Here is an 11,081-nt window from a genome sequence, read left to right as displayed (position 1 = left end):
CTTAAAAAAAAAAAAAAAAAAAAAGTTTTCCATGACTGAAGAAAGTAAACAAATGTTGAAAGGGATTATTTGAAGCCCTGAAAAGGAACACTTGTAATCATAATTAAATTTTAGATTGTAAAACATGGGAAACCTGGCAAATCTGCTCTTCAGTTGTTAAAGCAACATGTAACCCAACAAGTTGATCAAGTGTTCCAGGACCAAAAAGAACTGACAAAGAGCTTTAGAGTCATCACACAACTGGAAAAACCAAAGCTCTATTGGCAGCCTAGAAGGTTGTTGAAACAGTATATGCTGCAACAAGTTCTGAAGTGAAATAAAGAAAGCATTTCAAGCAGTTGAAAGTTTACAAACTGGGGGTTGGGGAGGGCCAACCACAGCATTCAAAGCAATTTGAGGAAGTACCAGGGCCAAGAGAGACTGGATTCTTGGAGAAAGAAATGGGATTTACAGTCTATTTGTAATGTAAAATATTGAGATCATATGAGTAAATAAGATTCCTGTCCTTAATTAGGACTACAGTAACTTAGTTGTATAAGTGTCAATTAAAGGTCTATAGTAATTACTAACATTTGTAGATCTTTGTAATTTAGACTCCTCCATGTCATTGTTCTCATGTGACCCTACTGCACCTTAAAGTTCCCAAAGTCCCTTCCTAGTACTTCATTCCTTTTTTTTTTTTCAAGACAGGGTCCTGCTATGTAGCCCAGGCTGTCCTCAAACTTGTAGTGATCCTCCTACCTCAGCTTCCAGAGTGCTGGGATTCCAGGCATAAATACTTCATTCCTTATAATCTGTATCACTGCTCCACAACATTCATCATCTCCACTTTGCAGAGAAATTTTTGAAAAAATATGGGCTCATAAAATTAGAGGATCGGCCCAAAATTATCCAATTGATTTGCAGAAAAGCTGAAACTCAACTTTAGGGCTTTCTCATTTCTACATATGTCCCACTGTTGTTGTTGTCTGCAAAAAGAAAAAAAAATTAATAAAATATAGCTCAGGCAACCGTAACACTTGAAGGCTATGCCAACCTCCCATTCAACAGATAAGAAAACTGAGGATCATGAAGTTGTGCCTTTGCCCCAGTCATATGCTTATCAGCAGAGGTCAGAGACTGGATCCACATCTCCTTGTATCCAGTTCAGAACCTGTACTACTTTGCCTTGCTCCCTCTCAGACCTCATATAGCTACATAAAGTACACATTAATTTGGAATCTTAAACACCTTCAATAATGCGGTCTCCTGAAGTGGGGGGGGGGTCTAAGAAATTTTAGAAGGGCATTTCTGGGCTTTTGCATTTATTGGCTTATATATTTATTTATCGAGACAGGGTTTCACATGTTGCCCAGGTTGGCCTCGAACTCCCAGGTTGGTTCTCTTGTCTCAGCTTCCCGAAGTAGCTGGGACTCCAGGTGACCAGCATCGTGTGCAGCTCCCATTTAGTGACTTTAAAACTGTCTTCTCACGCCTTAATATTATTAATCAGTCTATGCCACCCCATTAAGAAGAATAGAAATACTTGCTCTGAGTAGTGCGCTGGTTTCTCTTTTGGGTGGAGATGGCTATATGTTTCAGATGATGGCAAGAGTGAAGGCTTAGTTTTATATTGAACTTTTGGTAGAAGGGAGAGAAGTAGATTAAAAACATGTTTTCTAAAATTACTAGAAGCTCCATGAAAACTAATGCTCAACAAAAGGCAAAAATGAGTGTCCCTTGCAAGGGCGCAGTTAGTTAATTGTGCCCTTATGTTCATGGCAGTATTATCCACCTCAGCTGAAAGGTGGAAGCAACACAGCTATTCACCAAAAGATGAATGGCTAAGCAAAGTATGGCCTATACCTACAGGAGAATATTATTCATCCTTTAAAAGGGAGGGACTGCTGACCATGCAACCACACAGATGAACCTTGAAGATATCATGCTGATGAAGTAAGCCAGTTACAGAAGAACAAGTAATGACTGATTCCTTTTATATGATGCTCTTAGAGGGTGTAAAATTCACGGATGTAGAAGAATGATGGTCTCCAGAGACTGATGATAGGGAGGAATGGGAGTCAGCATTTAGTGGTTTCAGCATCAGTTGGGAAAGATGAAAAAGTTCTGTGGAGGGATGGTGGTAATGGTTGCAAATGTAACCATTTGCAAATGCAACACAAATGTACTTAATGCAACTGAACTATCCGTGGTTAAAATGGTAACTTCTGCTATGTCTATTTTACCACAATAAACCAAAAAAAAATGAGTGTGCCCTGTTTCTCCTGACCTTATTTACATCCTCTGGGCAATAGAGAACATGGCCCTGGAACAACACGGGGACTCCAGCTCAAGTTCCAGATTTTTTTCAGCCTTCTTCAAAACTTCACTGAAAACACCACAAGGAAAGAATGAGACAAATCCAGAAAGTGAGGTATTCTGTAAGAAAATGTCCTGATCTCTTCAAAAGTCGGTGCTCTTGCTCAAGAAAAGCAGGGCATTTTATGCTGTGGATATGGTTTGTCCTCTCTGAAGCTCATCTTAAAATGTGATTCCTGAGGTAACAAAGCTGAGAAATGGTGGAAATTTTAAGAGGTAACCAGATTGTTAAGAGGGATTAATGGAGCTCTTGATTAGTTATCAGGAGAACAGATAACTAATAAAGCAAGACTGTTTCTCTAATTTCACTTTTGCTGCATACTCTTGCTTGTCTCTTTGCTTTTCTACAATGTTCTGACATAACATAAAGCCCTTATCAGAAGCCAACAAGATGCTGGCTCCACACTTTTGGACTTTCCAACCTCCACAACTGTAAGATAAATAAAATGTTATGCTTTATAAATTACCCAGTCTTGCATATTCTGTTGTAGCAACAGAAAACTAAGACAGGGATGTTATTCCAGATTTAAGCCACTGCAAAACACAATCTATGCATTGGTTCCTACCTGGAAAAAACAATTCCAAAAGACATTTGGGAAGGAACCAAAAAAGTCTGAAAGTGTCCTCAATATTAAATAATGCTAAAAAATTATTCTCATTTGTTTTACAAGTGGTAACTGGACTGTGGTTATGTAAGAGAATCTCTATTTGGTGAAGGTACAAGCTGAAGTATTTGGGAGTAAACCATCATGTATGCAGATGATCTTTAAATTATTGAGGGAAAAATATATGTATACACACAATAATAAAATATCATTCCCCACTCACAAATCCACAAATAACAACAAAAGACAAAATGGTAGAGAAATAAAACAAGAGCTAAATCTGAATGATGTGTATAAAGGTTCTCATTGCATGAGTGTTTTTATTTGGCATTTTGAAAAATAAAGCATTAAAGGGCCAGGGATTTGGCTCAGTGATTCCGCCGCCTGCCTTGTAAGCACAAGGGCCCAAGTTCAATCCCCGGTACCACAATAAATAAATAAATAAAATAAAATAAAGCATTAAAAATGGAGTGTTTATGGGTTAATAAATATAAAATTGCTAATTTATGCTTTCTCTAGTCAAAACCACTATCACCAACAGTTCCTAAGTATTCAAGAGTAGCACACACTTTGCTTAAACCTTTACACACATTATTTCATTTGATGCTGAGACGGTACTATTATTACCCTCCCTTTTACAAATGAGGAAACTGAGGTGCAGAGAGTAAGTGTCTTCTTCAAAATTATATACCCAGTAGGCAATACAGCCATGATTTGCATTCCCATAGTCTGATTGAAGACTAGGTTTCCTTTTCATATCTGGAAGTACTGAAGAAAACTTTGGACATTGAGGCAAGTCCAAATCATGGTCATTAACAGGGTACGATGGACCCTTGACTTATAAACTGAATTTGTTCTTGAGGACTGGTTGTAACTCAGGTTGGTCAATAGAAATCTCAGGCTCCTCTACACAGCCTTCAAAGTCTCTCTCCTGTATACAGGCAGATCTCAGTGTCCTTAGATGAACATTGGCCCGGGATTTCTCAATTACTCCCACACAGGAAAAGATGTAATGTTCCTTCTAGAACTCTTAAGGGTCAAATCTGTATTTGAGACCTTCTAGAAACACAGTGGCCAGCGTTCAGGTCATAACTCAAGCGTTTGGTCATACGCTAAAGCTAAAATTCCAGTGAAAACCCAAAAGTTGTTCGTATGTCATGCTGGTCACAACTCCAGGCTCCTCTGTATTTCAAAATTCTAGGGGGAGGATCCACTTAAGTAGCAGAACCCAAAAGTAATAACCTCTGTCATCTATATCCTACTAGTAATCTAGGTAGTCTGCCCCTCCCCAGCTATTACCTCATGTGCAACCTTAGGCAGTCTGGGAACTAGTGTAAATACTGTAATTCTTTCTAGTTTCAGCGCTAGAGGCTTGCCTGAGGCTCCTGGCTCTGTGCTCTACACCTGGCTCCCTTAGACAGTAACAATAACTACAGCCACTGACATTTATATAACACTTACATTGTGCCAGGCACTCTGCTTAGTGCCTTACATATGCATCCTAACAAATCCCCACATAACCTCTGTGGAATAGATATGTTATTCTCCCTCATTGTAGAGATGAGAACACTAAAGTAAGTAGGGAACATTAGGAAATGCCCAAGGTCTCACACATACTAAGTGAAGGAACTCAATACCAACCAGTCAGTGCTCCCATTAATCCAGATGAGACCCGTACTCTGTCCAGATCTCTTTAGCTCTCCTGGGGAGAACTTTGTCTCAGTGTTGGTCCCTGACCAAATCAGTGTAATGCTGTTGTTTCCAACATCTACTCTACTGGCACCAAAGGAGGTCGGCACTGCCTCCACCAGATATGAGAACCTCTGTTCTAATACCTTGCTCTATCTCTCTTAACTTGACCTTTTTGCCTTTGTTTTGTACAAAACAACAGTAACTCCCAGGTGGTCTGATGTCAGATATAATCACCCCATCATGCTACCTGCCCAAGATGTGGTGGCCCAGCCCCTCCAACATGCATATTTAACCTTCTACCCAGGGAGGGAAGCTTCCTATCCAGCCTCACCTGACAAAGCCAACCACAAAGCCAGCTGCTGGATAGGACTATAAAGAGGGAAGAAGAGAGACCTCCTCTGATTCCCCTCCTCCCTCCTCAGGGATGTATCAGGCAAACCTCTTCACTGTAAGGTGTTAGCCATACCTCTTACCTCTCCCGGGGGGACATCGTAATGTGGGGTCCCTTAGAGCAGCAATGTCTCACCCAAAGCAAGACTCTGGTCACAGAATGATAATCAAATGAGGTTTATTTTCTTTTCTGTTGTAGGGAAAAAGAAAAAAGGAAACAAGCAATTTCTGTCACTCTTCACTGGCCTTCCAACCTCCTAACTCTTAACTCCTAACTAACTCCCCGAGTCAGCCCAGGCTCTGTCCTTAGTAGCCTCAGATCCCTATTTTCTCTGGGGGTAAGTAAGGAGTGGGTGACAGGGATTAGCTAATGGCTTCTCTATAGTTTACGAGTTAAACCTAGGGAGGAATTAAGCTGGAGGCGTCCCAGAGGATGGAGTGGGGAATGGGAAAAAAGAAGCTGGGGCTTCCCCTTTGAGAGAGGAAAGTAGATTCTAGAAGTCTAAGGAAGACATTCAAGGACATCCTCAAATAGAATAGCGGAGACCTGTGCCTTTCTGAGCAGGGCTCGGGACGGGGGACATGTTCGTGCCTGGCTGTCAGGCCGCTAGAATGACGGACTGCAGGAAGGTCTTGAGGCAGCAGTTTGGTTGAAAGCTCACAAGGGGAGGAGGGTGCTCCAGCTATTTACATGGCTGTGTGAATGAAAATGGAAAAAATCTATGTATAACAAAGAATAGGAGGTGCTGAATAGGAGATGGGGAGAAGACCTAAAGTTTCCTCACAACTCCTTGCACCACTATCACCACCCAAACTCCGCATATGACTAAATCTCTACCTGCGGGACTTCGAAAACATGGGAAAAGGTCCCCAGAGCAGAGTCTGCAGGGAAAGTAGGAACTGAGAGGGGAAATCTCTTAGTCCAATAACTGCTTCATGTAACAGTGAAGTAACACTAACAGTGGTGCTCTTGTTGACTAACTCAGGCCTTTGCCACATTTCTCTGTTACACAGTTGGCCCCTACATTTTGGTGCAGTCCAAAGGAAGAGACGAAGGAATTTCAAGGATAACGTGTGCCAGTGATCTTACCAGTTGGGCTCAGAGCATGATTTCACTTGCTTTGGAAAAATAAAGACATGTAATGTATAGTTCCTTACTCCTCGGTGAAGTGCAATGAATTCATACCTGCTATTTTGGCTTGGGCTGGGGGCAGGGGGAGCAGTTAGAAAGATCCTCAAATCACCAGGCAGCTGGAGAAGCTGGCAGGCTCTGCTCTTCTGCATTTGTCTTCAGCTGGCAAAAGACAAATCAGCCCAGCACCTCTTGAGCCAGAGTTTGCAATTCAGAGGCTGAAAGAATGTTCAGGCAGGGAACCGCACTGTCCTTTGTCTCAGCAGGGGTAACTGTCGCATGGTTGTTGGATCTGCTTTTTCCTGCTTCAGCCCAAAGTTGCCAATGGAGAAAGCTATCACTGAGAAATAAATAGTCCTCCTCTGTGTCTGCTCAGAAAACACCACCAGTCAGTCGCTTTATACAGAAGTGACTCCTGGGGGTTAGGGAAGGCCTCCCTTCCTGCCCCTAAGGCAGAACTACCTCTTCACAGGCAACTCACTCGCCTCTGCCAGGAAGCCAAGCTGAGTCCTGAAACTTGCCGTGCTTTACAGGTCACCAGCAGACCAGTAAAAGACCGGGGCCTCTGTGGGGACACAGCCAGGGAGCCAAGTGCTGTTCTGCTTTGGAAACTTCCAGTCCAATCGTGGCATCTCTATCCCCGAGAGTTACTCCCAGGGCCGGTTAATGTTACCTTGCACAGGTAATTTTCACTTTGTGGAAAATGCTGACAAAGCAACCAAGAGAAGGAGCCTCCCCGGCCCCATGCTCAGCCATCCTCCCAGGAGCAAAGGCAAAGCGAATTTGTCAAGGCTGGCTGCCTTGTGCCCATTTTCACCAGCAAGACAAGTGCGGTCCTGCAAAGCCAGCTCAGGGACTCACATTCCCTTTTCAGGCTTCAAAAGTTGGCTCTGACGGTAAGCTTCAAGACTCAGCTGGTTTGGGAGACTCTAGGGGTTCTGCACAACCCTGACAGTAAGCAACCAAGAGTGCAGAGGCACCATGGCTGAGTTCTGTGGACTCCTTGAACATAAATGCTTCACCTGCTTGAAGTTCTCCTGACAGGATTTTTTTCATTCTATAAATTTTTATTTGTTTCTCTTTGGGAGGGGTTGGGGGGTACTGGGGATTGAACTTGGGACTTTCCACTTGCAAGGCAGGCAGCAGAAACACTGGGCTAAATCCTGGCCACTCGATAAACTTTTATATAAACATCACATCGAAAAGTTTTAAAACTCTACTCCTACTAATCAAGTGCTCTCATCTGTGTCTTCTTCCTGCCTGTGTCCTTGTCCACGTGCATACACACATAATCTAGAGTGGTGTTAACAAAGATCACTTTATTATTTTCATAACAAGATCAGCGCTCTACTTAATCCTTCGTTTTATAGCTCCATGTTTTTCAGAGTTGAATATGCAACACTTGGAGTGTTTGTTGAAAGTTCTTATAGTTCTGTAGATCCAGAGGGGGGAGAAGCACAGGATTGTGTCCTCTGCCCATACAAGACCCTAACATTTAATGATACTGTTTAGTTTTTAAAAAATAAATATAATTCAGTTATAGGAACAACATAGTTGAATAGGAGATCTCTTTACTGTTTTCTTCAGTGCTTGCTGATATACAGCAGCCACTCCAGTCTCTTAACTGTCTTGGGTAGAGGCTGGATTTCCTTCATATGCCCACATGATCCACTTTCCACCTTTTCTCCCTGAGCTCTGCCTGCCCCCAGGACTGCATGGTGGGCTGTCTCCCTTTGTCTTCTGGCCCCCAGAGTTGGCTCCTTCCCGCCACGTGTCTCTCTCCCTCGCTTGCTTTCTAGGTTCCTTCAGCGGGTCCTGCCCTTGTACCCTTTCAGCCTCCTGCTCCGTTAGGTTTCTACTCTGTTTAAGCCCAGCCCATGCTTTGTAGATAGCATCTTTTTTACACGCTTCTCAAATGACTCAATATAAGAGCTCTCTTACTTTTAGTTTCCACAGGTTACTTAACTGATACAACTTTTAGGGTATCTTTACCATTTCTAAGTTTATATGGGGGGAAATTTACTTCCTATTGCCCTTTCCTAACTTTTTGAAGTAGTTTATTTTTCCCTAGTAATGCTACTAAAGTTGACATTTCAAAATTTAAAATATAATTTTCGTTTGTTAAAAATAAGAGCCTAAGACCCAGGTGTGGTGATGAACCCTGTCGTCCAGCACCCAGGAAGCTAAGGCAGAAGGATTGCCGTGAATTTGAGACCAGCCTGGGCTGCACTGTGAGTTTAAGTCCAGCCTGAACTACATAGCAAGACTTTGTCTCAAAAAAATTTCTTTACTAAAATTGCTTTAAAGAGATCATTGTGAAGCCAAGAGCAGTAGTAGCACATGCCTATAATCCAGCTACTCAGGAAGCTGAAGCAGGAGGATCGCAAGGTCGAGGCCAGCCCAAGCAATTTAGCAAAACTCTGCCTCAAAATAAAAATGAAAGAGGCTGGGGGTGTAGCTCAGTGGTAGAGCATGAGGTGGGGCCCTGGGTTGAATCTCCAGTTCTGAAACATATACATACAGGTAAATTTTTCGAAAGTTCTCTTAAATTCTGGGTTTTGAACAAGCACTACGGCCAGGTAGTTTTGATGCCTGCTGTGGTTTAAGAGGAACCACAGAGGGGATTTTAACATTCCTCACCAGGCACCATCCCAAAGCATTAGCATTCCCTTTCTTAAAAGTCCACCTCAATGAGTCTGAGATAAAGCAGTTTTACCCAGAAGAGGAGCCTGAATGTCCAGATTTTAGAGTCAATTCTTAATGTTTTTTTTTTTTTTTTTTGAAGTCCAGGATAGCTCTGCGTGTGATTTTTTTTTAAGTTTTATACTCAAGACTTTTCTAGAATATACATTCCTCCATATTGCTTATTTTTAAAAGTACCTATTTGTCTCTCAAACTCAACAATAGCTCCTTTGTGAAGCTCCTGATCCTCCCACAATCTGGAAGGAGAATACCGCCGAGTTATACTGCGTCGGCAGACGCAAGATGAAGTGGTACTGAGCAGAAGCCTTCTGCATCTCCTTTCCCAGCATGTGCACCCGACTCGACCTCGGAAGTGTGGAGGTTATGGAGCTTTACTTGCCCCAGACTACCTCCCCTCACCTCCAGTCCAACACCTTATCCTTTCTCTTGATCTAGAGGCATCGCTCCCCTAATCTGATCCCTTTAAAAATCTCCAGAAGCTGGTAAGCCCAGCACCCAGAGAAAGTGAAGCAGGAGGATCACAATTTCAAGCGCATCCTAGGCAGTTTAGAGATAGCTGGGTACAGTGCTGCAGTGCTTGCCTTGCATGTATGAGACTTGGTCTCACTGCTAGGTACTGAAAAAAGAAAATGTTTTTTCAATGCTGCATGCTCACTGTTGCCCTGTGTTGCTATTTGAAAGCTGTTGCTAAATACTGAGCTAGGAACCGGTGGCCTTCTCCTACCTCCTACAAAGCTAGAGGAAAATCTGGAGCAGAGGGGACAAGTGAACTCAGGAATCAAGTTGCCTTTACCCTGGTGTGTGCTGTGCCCCCCTCAACAATTTCATTCTGGCCACGTTTTGACCTCTCACCTTGGATTTGCCTTTGACCTCTTGACACCTGTTTGTATGAATTTACACCATCAGATTCCTGTCGCTCTCAGGCTGCCCTAGGTCTGTCCCTTAAGCTTCTCCAGCGAGCAGCCAGCTGCTCTCTTACCAGCTCTATCCCGGCCTGACCCTTTTTTCTGATGAAAGGCGCTTGACTGTTAGCTTCATCCAGATAATAAGACGTGTACTTCCGGTAAGCAGTGGTAGTCATCACCAAAAGCCTCAAGGCAGTTGGTGATATAATCGGAGCTTTGTTTGAGGAATATTTTTCTTTAAATAAATAGGGGGCTGGGGACGTGGCTCAGGGACAAAGCACTTGCCTAGCACTTGCCAGAGGCCTTGAGTTTAATCCAAAGCAATGCATAAGAAATTCAGACCAGTAGCGACATACAGACCTGTGCCTGTGATCTGTGGGGTCTTATCCATGCATACAAGTAGAAGTCCATATAACACATGCTAGAAGTTGTAAATCAAACTAACATATTGTTAAATAAAATATTTTCTTCTCTTTGTAATGAAAAAATAGACCTTTATAACAACCTGGAAAGCCAGATTAAAATATGGAATTCTTGAAATTCTCTGAGTTCCATGCTGGAAAATAATGGGATAGAGAGAGAGTTGGCCCCTCACCCCGACCCACCCCTAACTTCTCTTCTCAGCACAGGCTTGGTCCCACTGGACAAGAGGCCCTGAGGTCATTCATGTGGACGTGTCCAAGTCCACCCACAACCATTCTCACCTCACCACCCGCCTCTCCATCAAACAACTACCTTCCGTGCCGGGACACCTATCAGGCCCAGAAGTACAGGGGTGTATGACCTGTTCACAGGAGAACGTACCTGGAGAAGTTAGCTCTGAGATTACTTGGATGGGTTAGGTAGGCTGCCTTGTGGTGCTTTATAACCCCTTGGGGTCTACAACCAAATCTGGCCCCTGGATTGTATTTAACAAAATGCAAACTTAATATACTTGTTTTAAATCTTATATGAAGATATTTGGCTTCCATAAGATGAATTGGTAATATTTTCTGGTTTATTTTTCAAGAATTATTGATATAGGGCTTAGGAGTATAAAACACTAAGAACAAAAAATTTGACCTTTTTTTTAAAAAAATGAAAGTTATATTTTATGGGTTTAAGAAATGCACCTGGCAAAGAAGTTGTCCCAGGCCTAGAAAGCAGGCTTTATGAGGGGGTTCTGGGTGAAAACATCCTGTTGGCCTCACGGATTCCTTATGTGATAAGACATAAAGCCAAAGTGGGCTCAAGGGACCTCTCTATTACACGAGGCCCAAGGCAGAGGCTGCAACTGGTAAAATAAGATAACTTAGG

At 42.7% G+C, this 11,081-nt stretch overlaps 1 long non-coding RNA gene across 1 annotated transcript in view; it reads right to left on the bottom strand.

Annotated features, from left to right (window-relative positions):
* LOC117287123 overlaps window positions 1-947 on the bottom strand; it is a 7,926-nt gene extending 6,979 nt beyond the window's left edge. The window contains exon 1 of the long non-coding RNA XR_004518317.1: window positions 742-947. This is a non-coding gene — a long non-coding RNA (uncharacterized LOC117287123). The remainder of the gene's footprint in view (window positions 1-741) is intronic.
* Window positions 948-11,081: the final 10,134 nt, after the last annotated feature.

Source organism: Fukomys damarensis, unplaced genomic scaffold (assembly GCF_012274545.1).
Source record: "Fukomys damarensis isolate Sample0158 unplaced genomic scaffold, DMR_v1.0_HiC HiC_scaffold_21, whole genome shotgun sequence".
Lineage (NCBI taxonomy): Eukaryota > Metazoa > Chordata > Mammalia > Rodentia > Bathyergidae > Fukomys > Fukomys damarensis.
This window is presented reverse-complemented; position numbering and strand designations above follow the sequence as displayed.